Genomic DNA, 14,920 nt, shown 5'->3' with positions numbered 1-14,920 from the left:
CAGCCCCCTGCCCCAGCTGGTGTGCTAAAGGTGTGTTTATGTCCCCCGCAGCCCCCTGCCCCAGCTGGTGTGCTAAAGGTGTGTTTATGTCCCCCCCAGCCCCCTGCCCCAGCTGGTGTGCTAAAGGTGTGTTTATGTCCCCCGCAGCCCCCTGCCCCAGCCCCGCCCAGCCCCGCCTCCCTCTAGACAGAGCAGCGATGACAAGATGGCCCAGCGTCTTGTACCGCCCGGCCCAGACAGCCTGCACCCCTTCGCCCCGGACTCGCTGGCCGCCATCGAGAGGCGCATCGCCGAGGAGGAGGCTCGGAGAGCGCGGGCGCCCGACCGCCGCCGCAGCGACGTCGTCGACGACGACGATGGCCCGCGGCCCAACAGCGACCTGGAGGCGGGCAAGTCCCTCCCCTTCATCTACGGGGACACGCCCCCTCGCCTGGTGTCCACGCCCCTGGAGGACCTGGACTCCTTCTACAGCAATCAGAAGGTATTGTTTTACAGTGTAGTCTGTTCTCTTCTACAGCAATCAGAAGGTATGTTTTACAGTGTAGTGTGTTCTCTTCTACAGCAATCAGAAGGTATGTTTTGAGATTCTCAGTATATTTTGTCTGAGGAGAGGAGAGGAGAGGAGAGGAGAGGAGAGGAGAGGAGAAGTTGCACAGCAACAACAAAAATAGCAATAATAAATAAGGATAATCCGCAGCCCCCCCCCCCCCCCCCCCCCGCAGCCCCACTCGATGGAGACCCTCGATTCACAGTTGAGTGGAAGAGTGGCTGGGGGGAGGGGGGGAGGGGGGGGGGTAACAATCACGATCTATGGAAGCCTGCAAGTACAATAAATAAGCGTTATGAACATGTTCCTGGTATCCTGTTGAATTATTTGTTTGTGGCAAATATATTATATCAAGTCGCGCTTGTTTTTGACATTCGATTCTTTGTTTGTCTTGTGTGGGATATTGTGGAGTGCCTCTTGGGTACTCTCAGTGTTATCAATCATCTGTGTTTATGGGGACGAAAAGTGCGTCACTGACATTTGACCAACATGGCAACATGACTCACAGCAGCTTTCAGTTACTGCATCAGCACTTCCATTACTTTAAAAACAGATCAGCCTTTCGTCGGCCAACCCTTTAAAAACCCTTTAAAACCCTTTAAAGACAGATCAGTCTTTCGTCGGCCAACCCTTTATAAACAGGCCAACCCTTTAAAAACAGGCCAACCCTTTAAAAACAGATCAGCCTTTCGTCGGCCAACCCTTTAAAAACAGGCCAACCCTTTAAAAACAGATCAGCCTTTCATCGGCCAAACCTTTCGCTTCCGAACAGTCCACGCACGCATGCACGCATGCACGAATGCACACACGCACACACAAGCTGCTATTTTTGGCTAATGTTCCCAGTTCAAGTGGTTATAATATAACCACACAAACAGGAGGTTTTGCCGACAATGTCTTGATTGTTAGGTACGGTACGTTATTTGGTAACGTTTTAACGACCTACAAATAAAGCCATGGGTCTGAGAGGCTAAATGGTGGTTCCGTGGCTCAAATCTTGACATGAAAAAGGTTGAAAACCAACCAGTGTGCTACAGTATTTGATGCACAGTACAGTATAGTAAGAGGGTTTAAAAATGTCCAAACTTCTCACCGATACCTGTTTATTTCTCTCTCTCTCTCTCTCTCTCTCTCTCTCTCTCTCCCTCCCCCCTCCCTCTCTCCCTCCCCCCCTCCCCCTCCCCCTCCCAGACCTTCATAGTATGTAATCGAGGGAAGACGATCTTCCGGTTCAACGCCACTCCTGCCTTGTACATCCTGAGCCCCTTCAACCCGCTGAGGAGGATCGCCATCAGAGTTCTGGTTCATTCATATCCTTTCACACCAGGTCCTCACACAAGGTCACACGAGGTCACACGAGGTCACACAAGGTCACACAAGGTCACACAAGGTCACACAAGGTCACACAAGGTCACACACGAGGTCGCACACGAGGTCGCTGTGTTGTTTTTGGCAGCAAATATTGCGTTTAGTTTTAGTCATATAGTCTTTAGTTTTAGTCATATAGTCTTTAGTTTTAGTCATATAGTCTTTAGTTTTAGTCATATAGTCTTTTGAACAGTTTTCATTTACTTTTAGTCACTTTTTAGTCACCTGGAGTGTTCTAGTGTTTAGTCTTGTTTTAGTCGACTAAATGTCATAAGATTTTAGTCGACTAAATCTACAGTTGATTTAGTCGACTAAAATGTATTTTGGCGGGCCTGCCTTGATGCCGCCGTAATGGCTGATTTTACAAGCTGATCTACAAGCTCACAACGCGTTACACTGCGACGCGTTGTGAGCTTGTAGATTTGTCTATTTTCAGCATGCAACCAAGTGTAAAATTACTTACTGGATGTCTTGTCCACTAGTCCCTTCCTAACATTTTAGTCTAGTTTTTATTTGTTGACGAAATCGTCAGTATATTTAGTCTTAGTTTTAGTCACCGTAGCTTAGTTTTCATTTAGTTTCCATTTAGTTTTCGTCCGTGAAAAAAGGTAGTTGATTTCAGCTTAGTTTTAGTCGACGAAATCAACACTGCATGTCGCCCGCTCGCTATACCGAATTATAATAATAATAATAATATTATTATTACAACACGCCGATAGGTCTGCTATTTTTGAAAAATCGAAGAGCAACTGACGTAGAAGACATTTTTTTAGAATCTGATCTCAGGTCAGAATGGAAAACTGTCAGGATGTAGAAGACATTTTTAGAATCTGATCTCAGGTCAGAATGGAAAACTGTCAGGATGTAGAAGACATTTTTAGAATCTGATCTCGGGTCAGAATGGAAAACTGTCAGGATGTAGAAGACATTTTTTTAGAATCTGATCTCAGGTCAGAATGGTAAACTGTCAGGACGTAGAAGACATTTTTTAGAATCTGATCTCAGGTCAGAATGGAAAACTGTCAGGACGTAGAAGACATTTTTAGAATCTGATCTCAGGTCAGAATGGGGTTAAATGGTTCAGTCTTGGTCTGGTGTCGTTCCTTCACTCTGACGTCTCCTTCCACGAGGTTCAGCATATTGATCATGTTCACCATCCTGACCAACTGTGCTTTCATGACCCTCAGCAACCCCCCGGAGTGGGCCAAGAACGTGGAGTAAGTCTTCCGTGTTTGTCTCACTGATTGTTTCAACCTTACACAAAATATATCCAAAAGTCAGAGATCTTTTTGTGCACGGCTGCATTCTGGGACCTTACCATTAGCTTTAGAAACGGGTAGATGCATTGGCACTCCTGAGGAGGACAGAGTGTGTCTAGTGTGTGATTTGAAAGAAATTGAAAATGAAATTAATTTTTTTGTTTTACTGCCCATTATATGAAGAATTAAGACATTCTTTTGTAAAATGACAACCATCTGTTCTGTTCTTGACATGAAAACCTCTGTCTGTCTGTCTGTCTGTCTGTCTGTCCGTCCAGGTACACCTTCACAGGGATCTACACGTTCGAGTCCCTGATCAAGATCCTGGCGCGGGGGTTCTGCGTGGGGAAGTTCACCTTCCTGAGAGACCCGTGGAACTGGCTGGACTTCATGGTCATCTCCATGGCGTACGTATCCATGGCGACGCCCCGTGGCGTACATTAACCCCGTATAGACCCCAGGAGAACGCATCGTCTGCCATCAATGATTAGGCAACAGATCCCCAAATTGAGACTCCATCTTGGCCCCGTAGCCCCTCCCCTAGCCTCGACGACCTTATAGCCCGTAGCCCCTCCCCTAGCCTCGACGACCTTACAGCCCGTAGCCCCTCCCCTAGCCTCGACGACCTTATAGCCCGTAGCCCCTCCCCTAGCCTCGACGACCTTACAGCCCGTAGCCCCTCCCCTAGCCTCGACGACCTTACAGCCCGTAGCCCCTCCCCTAGCCTCGACGACCTTACAGCCCGTAGCCCCTCCCCTAGCCTCGACGACCTTACAGCCCGTAGCCCCTCCCCTAGCCTCGACGACCTTACAGCCCGTAGCCCCTCCCCTAGCCTCGACGACCTTACAGCCCGTAGCCCCTCCCCTAGCCTCGACGACCTTACAGCCCGTAGCCCCTCCCCTAGCCTCGACGACCTTACAGGCGAATGCAAAGGCTCAACATTATGTAACTTAGTCAGCATTTTATGTAGACATAGAAGTCTATAGTGTATACTCATAGTTTCAGTTCGTAGCTTAGATTCTTGATGACTATTATTTATGTATTTGATGTATTTATTAAGGATGTATTTCCATGTGTTGTTCTTGCACCGAGTGCCGCGCTACGAGCTTGTAGGTCTGCTATTTTTGAAAAATCGTGAAAATGTGTTGCAAATCTTTGAATATATATTCTTTCAGAGCGAACTCAAATCTTTGCTTCTAGTGGTGGTGGGGGGGGGGGGATATGTTGTCCCTGGAACAACATATTTTCAGATGGGGGTCGGCGGCCAATTACATATAATCTGGGGGGGGTCCTTGACATGATAATGTTTGAGAACGACTGACATAGAAACATAGGGTTTTTCAGAAAACTTTGTAGAATCGTCCAAGAGCGTCTGCTAAATGCCTACATTGTACACGGTAAAGTGCTAAATGCCTACATTGTACACGGTAAAGTGCTAAATGCCTACATTGTACACAGTGAAGTGTCGCGTGTTGTATTGTGTAGTAACTGTGACCTTTGACCTCTGCAGGTATGTCACAGAGTTTGTAAACCTAGGCAATGTATCGGCTCTGCGGACGTTCAGAGTCTTGCGAGCTTTGAAAACTATCTCTGTGATCCCAGGTAAGGCTTTGGCCCCGCCCCCCGCGCCGCCTGGGCTGCTGCCCATGTGTCCTCTGTGTTTGACCGTTTGTCGTGTGTGTCCCCGTCCCCCCCCCACCCCCACCCCAATTCCTGATCCCCCACCCTTCCCTGACCCTCCCATCCTTTTTCGTCATGTCGTGGTGCGTATGTGTGCGTGTGTGTGTGTGTGTGTGTGGTTTTGTGTGTGCGTGTGGACGCCTCCCTTTCTGTTTTCCGATTGCCCCCCCCCCCCCAACCACTCTACTGTGGTTCCTTCCCTCCCTCCCTCCCTCCCTCCCTCCCTCCCTTCCTTCCCTTGCAGATATGTCACAGAGTTTGTGGACCTGGGCAATGTCTCAGCGCTGCGAACCTTCAGGGTTCTGCGAGCCCTGAAAACTATATCGGTCATTCCAGGTGAGAGAGACAAAACCTGGGCGACCCCGTAGACGAACCATAACAAAGCGCTGGAATGGAATACTAAAAGAATGCTATAGCAGCTAGCTGGGTGGCGTTTGGCTAACATCCCCCTCATCTCACCGCGATGGCTCAGATGGCGGTCGCGCTCCCGGTGTACCGCCATCTCTCTCTCTCTCTCTCTCTCTATCTCTCTCTCTCTCTCTCTCTCTCTCTCTCTCTCTCTCTCCCCCTCCTGTCATGCTGTACAGCCTCGACCGTCCCAAGGCCAGTAAAAAAGCTGGAATCTGGCTCCCAATCTGCAACAGATTGACAGGATTCTGAGCTTTTAGATACATTCGTCTCGTCCGATTTAACTCTCTCTCTCTCTCTCTCTCTCTCTCTCTCTCTCTCTCTCTGTCTCTGTCTCTGTCTCTCTCTCTTTGGATGAAATCTATTCTTGCCTTGGGAACTTATTTTACTGAGTAGACTTTTTATTTGATCTTTTTTGCATTATATTTCTTTCACATTTCCTCTGCATGAGAGACACACGTATAGGGCTCCTCCTCCTCCTCGTTCTCCTTCTCCCGAGCATGTCGCTGTTCCACGTCTTGTCGTGTGTTTTGGGCTAATTGTCTGTGTTGGACGTCGTGTGTGTTTTTTGGCTAATTGTCTCACATAACATGATACATGTTACTGTTGGTTACTGGGTGTTTATGTCACTGCAAACACTAACACAACATCATCGCCTTCTTAAACTAATGGCACAAGTCATTTTCTTTAAGGTTTTCAGGAAAAATTGAAAACTTCTTTATCGTTTCACCAAAAACATGCATAACAATATATTTAACTTAAAATAACACTGTCAGTGATGTAACATAATATGCTTAAATTGAATTAAATAGGATTAAACCTTAGATTTATGATCATCATCAGCATTTTTCGACCGTGGTCGAGATCATGGATTTCACAACGCATTCATTAATTTCAAAACATGAATCATTAGGTCTTATTGTTATATAAGGAGGTATACTTTTTTCAAAAAAAGTGTACAGTATTTGTTAAAATGTCGTTTTTATGTGGTCATGCCCACCAGTTCATTAAGTATGCCTGGTTTGCCTGAACTGAAGCTGAAGTGATGTCACTATATTACTGTTTATTTCATTGGCCCGTTTGACTGTCAAGGGATCAGCCTCCAGGATGAAACCCTAAATACAAAGTCAATACACCATTGCACATAAAAACGACTCCAGGGTGTCTAATGAAGTATAGACACATGGAAAACTGGAAAAATACAAAAATGGTGGCACTCCCTCTTTAAACGATTCCTCGAAAAAATATTTTGGCCGTTAATTTAAGAAAGGGACGACAAAGAAACCACGTTCCACTTTATACACACTAACGCACATCGTGACCAGCTAACACACGACTAATCTGTCTGAAGACCAGTCTTGTATACAACGCATAACGTGTCTTGTGTGTTATTGGTGCTACCATAATATTTTGGGCCGCCATCAAAAGGAACTGTTATACTGCAATTCTACAAACGAGCTGAAGACACATTATCTAGTTATGAAATGGATTTCCAGTTGAATAAAACACATTGGCCTCTGGTTCGAGGGGCCAGGCGGTAATAGTAATTTTTATCAGACATACAGCAGCAGAACTGGTAAAGCTGGTAATGTGCTTATACGGACAAAACTAATATAATATAATGAAAAGGGACAACCTTTTGCTTTTATTGCATTTTATATCACCATTTTAATGTAGGTTTTGTCTGTGCGCCCTATCAGTTGACACAGTTCTTCAAAGAATAATCATATTTTTCCCTCGGTTAGATATTGCTGCTGCTTTTAAACAAACTTGCACATTAATATGCCACGGCTGTTTGAAACTAGCTGATCTACAGGCTCACAATGCATCGCGATTCGTCACGCATTGTGAGCTTGTAGATCAGATCAGCTGTTTGACACTTTGAAAACAGTGGAATGGGCCATTCTGGGTACTTTGTACTGTACTTTTAGCACTTTAAATGTATTCTGATGCCAATACTTAACTAAAATAATTTAAATTTCAACACAGAAACGAACGTAGTATTTTGTACTCTGGTAACCGAATGGACCCTTATGGAAATGTTAACTCTTGAGAGCGTGAAATGCAACCAAATGGACACATATACAACACATATTCTGCATCACTTCAATAATTTATCACATAACGAATTTAGTACTTTTGCGTCGTAGCTCTTTTCTGTCACACAACGTGCCGTCGCGAACCGAAAACAGCCGATCTAAGAGCTCGTAGATCGGCCGTCTTCGGGCATTAGTTATTTTAAGATGAAAGACTATTTCGCGCGATCAAACTGTCAATATATAGAATACAAGTTTTAGAAGACGGTTTTTCTTCAGCTGGTCGGCCTAAAACATCATCGTAACATCTTTCTTGTCTTGAGATTGTGTTTTTAGCTTTAATCCATGCATGCAGCACAGCCCGATAACGACTCCTCTTTTTTCTCCTCTTTTCTCCTCACCCTCGCACCCCCCTCCCCCCTTACCCCCCCCTCCCCCCTTACCCCCCCTACCCCCCCCAGGCCTGAAGACCATCGTGGGCGCTCTGATCCAGTCGGTGAAGAAGCTGTCTGACGTGATGATCCTCACCGTGTTCTGCCTGAGCGTGTTCGCCCTCATCGGCCTGCAGCTCTTCATGGGCAACCTGCGGCAGAAGTGCGTCCGCATGCCCGACAACGCCACCAACCTCACCGCGGGGAGCCTCGGCCTCGGCGCCATGGAGGCCACGGACCTCCTGCTGTTCAACGCCAGCTATGGCGCCGCCCTGCTGGCGGCCGAGGACTCCGGCGACGGCGCCGCCGCCTTCCTGCAGAACGAGACACGGGACGACGCCTTCAACTGGACCGAGTACATCAACGACAGCGGTATTTATCCACCAGTGTTTTTTCAGCGGTGATGATGTGCACCTGCACACTGTCACCACTCCCATTAAAACACATGTGTTGCTAATCACAGATATACTCGTCCTATTAATGAATTACGCATGACGAGTAGGCTTGCCACGTAAGTCCCCTAACCTCATATCAGTCTTAACCGGCCACGTAATTCCCCTAACCTCATATCAGTCTTAACCGGCCACGTAATTCCCCTAACCTCATATAAGTCTTAACCGGCCACGTAATTCCCCTAACCTCATATAAGTCTTAACCAGCCACGTAATTCCCCTAACCTCATATAAGTCTTAACCGGCCACGTAATTCCCCTAACCTCATATAAGTCTTAACCAGCCACGTAAGTCCCCTAACCTCATATCAGTCTTAACCGGCCACGTAAATCCCCTAACCTCATATCAGTCTTAACCGGCCACGTAAATCCCCTAACCTCATATCAGTCTTAACCGGCCACGTAATTCCCCTAACCTCATATCAGTCTTAACCGGCCACGTAATTCCCCTAACCTCATATCAGTCTTAACCGGCCACGTAATTCCCCTAACCTCATATAAGTCTTAACCGGCCACGTAATTCCCTAAACCTCATATCAGTCTTAACCGGCCACGTGAATCCCCTAACCTCATATCAGTCTTAACCGGCCATGTAAGTCCCCTAACCTCATATGAGTCATATGAGTCTGACGTAAGTCAGTTTCACTTCCGTGTTTCCAAATGGCAGACAGCAGTACGCTACGCTCCCAGCATGTGCAGCAGGTCGATAAGATCATATAGTTTCTTGAGGTAATTGTTTACCTCCACGGTCTCTAACTATAGGGCTAGTGGGGAGACCGGCAGCCATATAAATGTGGCTGCTGGAATAATCGGCACACGACAAAACTCAACCGTCCCCGACAAGCATGCAGCGCCACCTGTGTGGCGTGTGTGGACGGGCCCAGAGAACATGAGTCACTGGACAGACAGGACAGTCCATGCCAGCTTTGTAAATGATAAGGTGTTGGCGCTGGTGTTGTTACCACAAAGTGGAAAGATTTGGCAGCACGATGGAGGAGATATAGGAGTCTGTTTGATCGAATGGCCACTTGACCACTTGGCCAGGGACCACCATGTGACATGAGCAGCTCAGTGGCCTTGTGGTTAGAGTCTCTGCTCTGAGACTGGGAGGTCGGGGTTCGATCCCCGGCCGGGTCATACCAAAGACTCTGGGAAAGTTGGGAGCCAGTGCCTCTCCTCCCTGCTTGGGTAGGGGGGGGGGGGTCAGTCCATGCTCACCGCTCCATGGGACCATCGGCCAAATGTGGAGAACAAATGTGTGACTTTTACCGGTGGACAGTGAGCCTGGCTTCTAATGGCAGCTACTCCAGCAGTTTGTCCATATTTCTCAAAGACCTGGATATGGCGATCTTGGAGATGTTTTGCAGCAGACAGTAAGCCGTGTTGTGGCACCAGCATCAGGGACTTCAGCACTGTACTGTACGTGTAAAGAAAGGGCTGACTGACAGCGGGGGGGGAAAATACATGACAGAAATGAGAAAGAAATTTGAAATGGTAGAGAGGATGAGTCATTCCCATAGCTGTCCATGTGCAGTGAGGCAGGAGAGTGGCTAGGTGCTAAAACACTGAACCCCCCCCTCCTCCCCCCCCCCCCCCTCTCTCTCTCTCTCTCTCTCTCTATTCAGACTTAGGAGGAGGATGAAGAGGAGAATCTTTATTCCTTTCTGTTGCTCTTGTCCCCTGACCTGTTGCTGGAAAAGATTATATGATATAAACAACAACGTTGTTTATATTTTATTTTATGCTCTACTCGCTCTATGTATGCAAATAGAAACTGACCGGCTTGTTGTCCAAAACGGTTGCCGTTTCAATTGATCCAATGTAGTTATAGTTATTTATTGGTTAAAAAACGGACAGATTTGAAAAAGATCCGACCGTGGGCGCTGGCTGTGAGAAACGTAGCGTCAACAAAACACCGTTCAGGGCTCTGGCATGATAATTAGTTACACAGAATCCACACGCACGTGCACGTGCCCACGCACACGCCCACGCGCGCATGCACGCGCACCTGGAAAATAATGCATGTCAAGTGGAGATGGGAGGGCTCTGCCTGACGATGCAAACGGATCGAGGCATTCCATGACGGGAGAATCCAAGTCACCCTGCAGTTCATTGTGTCTATTCTTGAATGTGACCATTTCTGACCGAGGCTAAGTCATTTCATTTGTTTTAATTTTCGTTTTGTGTGTGTGCGTGTGTGTGTGTGTGTGTGTGTGTGTGTGTGTGTGTGTGTGTGTGTGTGTGTGTGTGTGTGTGTGTGTGTGTGTGTGTGTGTGTGTGTGTGTGTGTGTGTGTGTGTGTGTGTGTGTGTGTGCGTGCGTGCGTCTCTGTGTGTTCCTGTCCTCTTCCAGATAATTACTACAAACTCCCCAACGCGAGGGATGCTCTGCTGTGTGGAAACGGCAGCGGCGCTGGGTAAGAGAGACATGTTTTATTTATATGGTCCAATTAGGCGCGCCACAAAAAGCCAAGCATAGGTAATTACTGTCTGCCCTCAGCCTCGCGCTTAGAGATTATAATGTCTGCCCTCAGCCTCGCGCTTAGAGATTATAATGTCTGCCCTCAGCCTCGCGCTTAGAGATTGTAATGTCTGCCCTCAGCCTCGCTTTTAGAGATTATAATGTCTGCCCTCAGCCTCGCGCTTAGAGATTGTAATGTCTGCCCTCAGCCTCGCTTTTAGAGATTATAATGTCTGCCCTCAGCCTCGCTTTTAGAGATTATAATGTCTGCCCTCAGCCTCGCGCTTAGAGATTATAATGTCTGCCCTCAGCCTCGCGCTTAGAGATTATAATGTCTGCCCTCAGCCTCGCTTTTAGAGATTATAATGTCTGCCCTCAGCCTCGTGCTTAGAGATTATAATGTCTGCCCTCAGCCTCGCGCTTAGAGATTATAATGTCTGCCCTCAGCCTCGCGCTTAGAGATTATAATGTCTGCCCTCAGCCTCGCGCTTAGAGATTATAATGTCTGCCCTCAGCCTCGCGCTTAGAGATTATAATGTCTGCCCTCAGCCTCGCGCTTAGAGATTATAATGTCTGCCCTCAGCCTCGCACACCGCGCTCAGAGGCACTGCGAGGATTCCACACTGCTGATTAGCTGTGATGGTGGGAACGTTATTCCGTCGTGGGATGTTGGGCCAAAATAGCTGCATGTCCGGGCCGGGCCGACTGCCATGAAGAACCAAATTAAATTAATCTGAACTCTAATGCGATCAGTAGATTTTTATGGAGCTAGATGACATTATGACTAATATTGCACAGTGTATTTCAAATGATACAATGATGGCAGTTAAATGATTTTAGCAATGTAGCTGCATCTTCTTCAAGGAATGGACATGAATAGCATTTAAAAGAGGATGATGTCTGACCTGTATCTGTATTCTCTGCCAGGTTGTGTCCAGAGGGATATTCCTGCATCAAGGCGGGTCGTAATCCAAACTACGGCTACACCAGCTTCGACACCTTCAGCTGGGCTTTCCTGTCTCTGTTCCGCCTCATGACCCAGGACTACTGGGAGAACCTATACCAGCAGGTCAGTGTCTCTGGGACTAGTGGGAGAACCTGTAGCCTATACCAGCAGGTCAGTGTCTCTGGGACTAGTGGGAGAACCTGTAGCCTATACCAGCGGGTCAGTGTCTCTGGGACTAGTGGGAGAACCTGTAGCCTACCAGCAGGTCAGTGTCTCTGGGACTAGTGGGAGAACCTGTAGCCTATACCAGCAGGTCAGTGTCTCTGGGACTAGTGGGAGAACCTGTAGCCTATACCAGCAGGTCAGTGTCTCTGGGACTAGTGGGAGAACCTGTAGCCTATACCAGCAGGTCAGTGTCTCTGGGACTAGTGGGAGAACCTGTAGCCTATACCAGCAGGTCAGTGTCTCTGGGACTAGTGGGAGAACCTGTAGCCTACAAGCAGGTCAGTGTCTCTGGGACTACTGGGAGAACCTGTAGCCTACCAGCGTACACACAGGGTTTGATGAGGTCAGATCAACAACATATGGAATGTCACAACAGGTCAGCTCCATTTATGGAGGAAATGTCAGTGTTTTCGTATAAACCATAACCGCACTCTCTGTCTATCACCCAACCAACCGTCCTCTCTCTCTCTGTCTCTCTCCTCAGACGCTGCGCGCAGCGGGGAAGCCCTACATGATCTTCTTCGTGCTGGTGATCTTCCTGGGCTCCTTCTACCTGGTCAACCTCATCCTGGCCGTGGTGGCCATGGCGTACGACGAGCAGAACCAGGCCACCATCGAGGAGGCGCTGCAGAAGGAGGAGGAGTTCCAGCAGATGCTGGAGCAGCTGAAGAGGCAGCAGGAGGAGGCGCAGGTAAAGGAGGCGCAGTCAGAGAATGTGGTGTTTTAAAGCATTGTGTTATACTTTAGCTATTGGAAAATAGCGGATCTACAAGCTCATCATAGTACGGCGCTGAGTGCCGCGCTATGATGAGCTTGTAGATCTGCAAAAATATATATCGTGAAAATGTGAAGGAAAAGGAGTGTGAAGGAGGTGCAACACTGTTGATTCTGACAGCAAGTTTAGATTTTTATTTAAAAACCATTTAGACGTGACACTATTCTACAAAATGTCTTCTGAACAGTTCTCTGAAAATCCTATGTTTCAGTGGTCAGAAGACATGTTGTTCCAGGGACCCCCCCCCCCCCCAGAAGCAAATATATGAGTTTAAAAAGTTCGCTGTGAAAGAATATATATTCAAAGATTTGCGCCGAGTGCCGCGCTACGAGCTTGCATTGAGCTTGACGGGCATTTTAACAAAGCTTGCATCGTTAAAATGCCCTTTTTCAAGAAATGGTGACCATAGCTGATCTACAAGCTCACAATATGCTCATAATGCAATGCATTATGAACTTGTACATCTACCATTGACACTATTTCTGAAGAAAAAAAAAAAAATATATATATATATATATATTTTTTTTTTAATTGTTTGGGAAACGTTGGCATTTATTTTATTTTTTTCAATTTACTTTTTATTTAACGAAACGACTATTATGCCTCTCTTCTCTATTGATGATCATAATACATAAGTACCTCAAACAGGTGCATCTTCTTCTACAGGTTAGGGAAACGTCTGCATTTCAATGCGGCAATGCATTTTGAATACTTTTAATTGATTGAATATTGTAATGTAACAGTTTGTAGAATGGGTTACAAATCAAAACTAAAGTACAGGTCAATACAAAATCTGCTATGAGGATAAAACCAGAAAATAGCACTAAGACTTGTTTACATCAGGGTCCTCCATTTTCAATTCATCAGAACATTTTGTTTTAAATAATAAGAAAATAGAGGGGTCCAGTTTCGAATGGCAGCCGTCCATAAGTGCTCTTTGAGAGTGGTTTTGAAGGAGTCTAGGGATTCACTAAACTTCAGTGTTTTTACTACTACTACTACTACAGTTCTTTAACTCAAGTACAAATGTGTGTGTGCGTGTGCGTGTCTGTCTGCGTGTGCGTGTGTGCGTGTGCGTGTGCGTGTGTGTGTGTGCGTTCTCTCTCGACCATGCAGCAGGTTGCCGCGGCGGCCGCTAACGAGAGCGGAGAGGGAGGGGGGGGGTGACGGGGGCTACGGGGGGCGGGGGGGGGGGAGGTGGGGCCCCGCCCACCTCCGAGTCGTCCTCCAGGACGTCCAAGCTGAGCTCCAAGAGCGCCAAGGAGCGCCGAAACCGCCGCAAGAAGAGACGGCAGAGAGAGCAGGAGGAGGAGGAGGAGGAGGAGGAGGAGGAGGAGAGGGGGGGGGCGGGGGCGGCGGGGTAGGGGGGGGCACCGCCGACCACAATCGCCGCTTCCACAAGTCGGAGTCGGAGGACAGCATCAAGAGGTCGAGCTTCCGGTTCTCCATCGACGCCACCCGCCTGTCCTACGACAAGAGATGCTCCTCCCCCAACCAGGTGAGGAGTTGACCCGCTTAGGTCGACCCGAGGTCGATTCTAAAAGAAATGTCTCCTAATAATCAGAAACATGTCTTCTAAATCTAGTCAAGCAGGCCTGCAGTAGGCTATGCACTGGACACATGTCTTCTAAATCTAGTCTACCAGGCCTGCAGTAGGCTATGCACTGGACACATGTCTTCTAAATCTAGTCAACCAGGCCTGCAGTAGGCTATGCACTGGACACATGTCTTCTAAATCTAGTCTACCAGGCCTGCAGTAGGCTATGCACTGGACACATGTCTTCTAAATCTAGTCTACCAGGCCTGCAGTAGGCTATGCACTGGACACATGTCTTCTAAATCTAGTCAACCAGGCCTGCAGTAGGCTATGCACTGGACACATGTCTTCTAAATCTAGTCTACCAGGCCTGCAGTAGGCTATGCACTGGACACATGTCTTCTAAATCTAGTCTACCAGGCCTGCAGTAGGCTATGCACTGGACACATGTCTTCTAAATCTAGTCTACCAGGCCTGCAGTAGGCTATGCACTGGACACATGTCTTCTAAATCTAGTCAACCAGGCCTGCAGTAGGCTATGCACTGGACACATGTCTTCTAAATCTAGTCTACCAGGCCTGCAGTAGGCTATGCACTGGACACATGTCTTCTAAATCTAGTCAACCAGGCCTGCAGTAGGCTATGCACTGGACACATGTCTTCTAAATCTAGTCTACCAGGCCTGCAGTAGGCTATGCACTGGACACATGTCTTCTAAATCTAGTCTACCAGGCCTGCAGTAGGCTATGCACTGGACACATGTCTTCTAAATCTAGTCTACCAGGCCTGCAGTAGGCT

The 14,920-nt window shown here is 47.5% G+C and overlaps 1 pseudogene across 1 annotated transcript in view; it reads left to right on the top strand.

Moving 5' to 3' along the window:
- The first annotated feature begins 205 nt into the window (after positions 1-205).
- LOC310853996 (sodium channel protein type 2 subunit alpha-like) overlaps positions 206-14,920 on the top strand; it is a 38,736-nt pseudogene continuing 24,021 nt past the window's right edge. Inside the window, exons 1-10 of the transcript in view lie at positions 206-481; positions 1,739-1,887; positions 3,046-3,132; positions 3,453-3,581; positions 4,685-4,776; positions 7,760-8,101; positions 10,532-10,595; positions 11,567-11,708; positions 12,295-12,501; positions 13,702-14,083. The product of the transcript in view is annotated as a sodium channel protein type 2 subunit alpha-like (transcript). The remainder of the gene's footprint in view (positions 482-1,738; positions 1,888-3,045; positions 3,133-3,452; positions 3,582-4,684; positions 4,777-7,759; positions 8,102-10,531; positions 10,596-11,566; positions 11,709-12,294; positions 12,502-13,701; positions 14,084-14,920) is intronic.

This window comes from Protomyctophum parallelum (assembly GCF_964188405.1).
Source record: "Protomyctophum parallelum genome assembly, chromosome: 23".
Taxonomy (NCBI): domain Eukaryota; kingdom Metazoa; phylum Chordata; class Actinopteri; order Myctophiformes; family Myctophidae; genus Protomyctophum; species Protomyctophum parallelum.
This window is presented reverse-complemented; position numbering and strand designations above follow the sequence as displayed.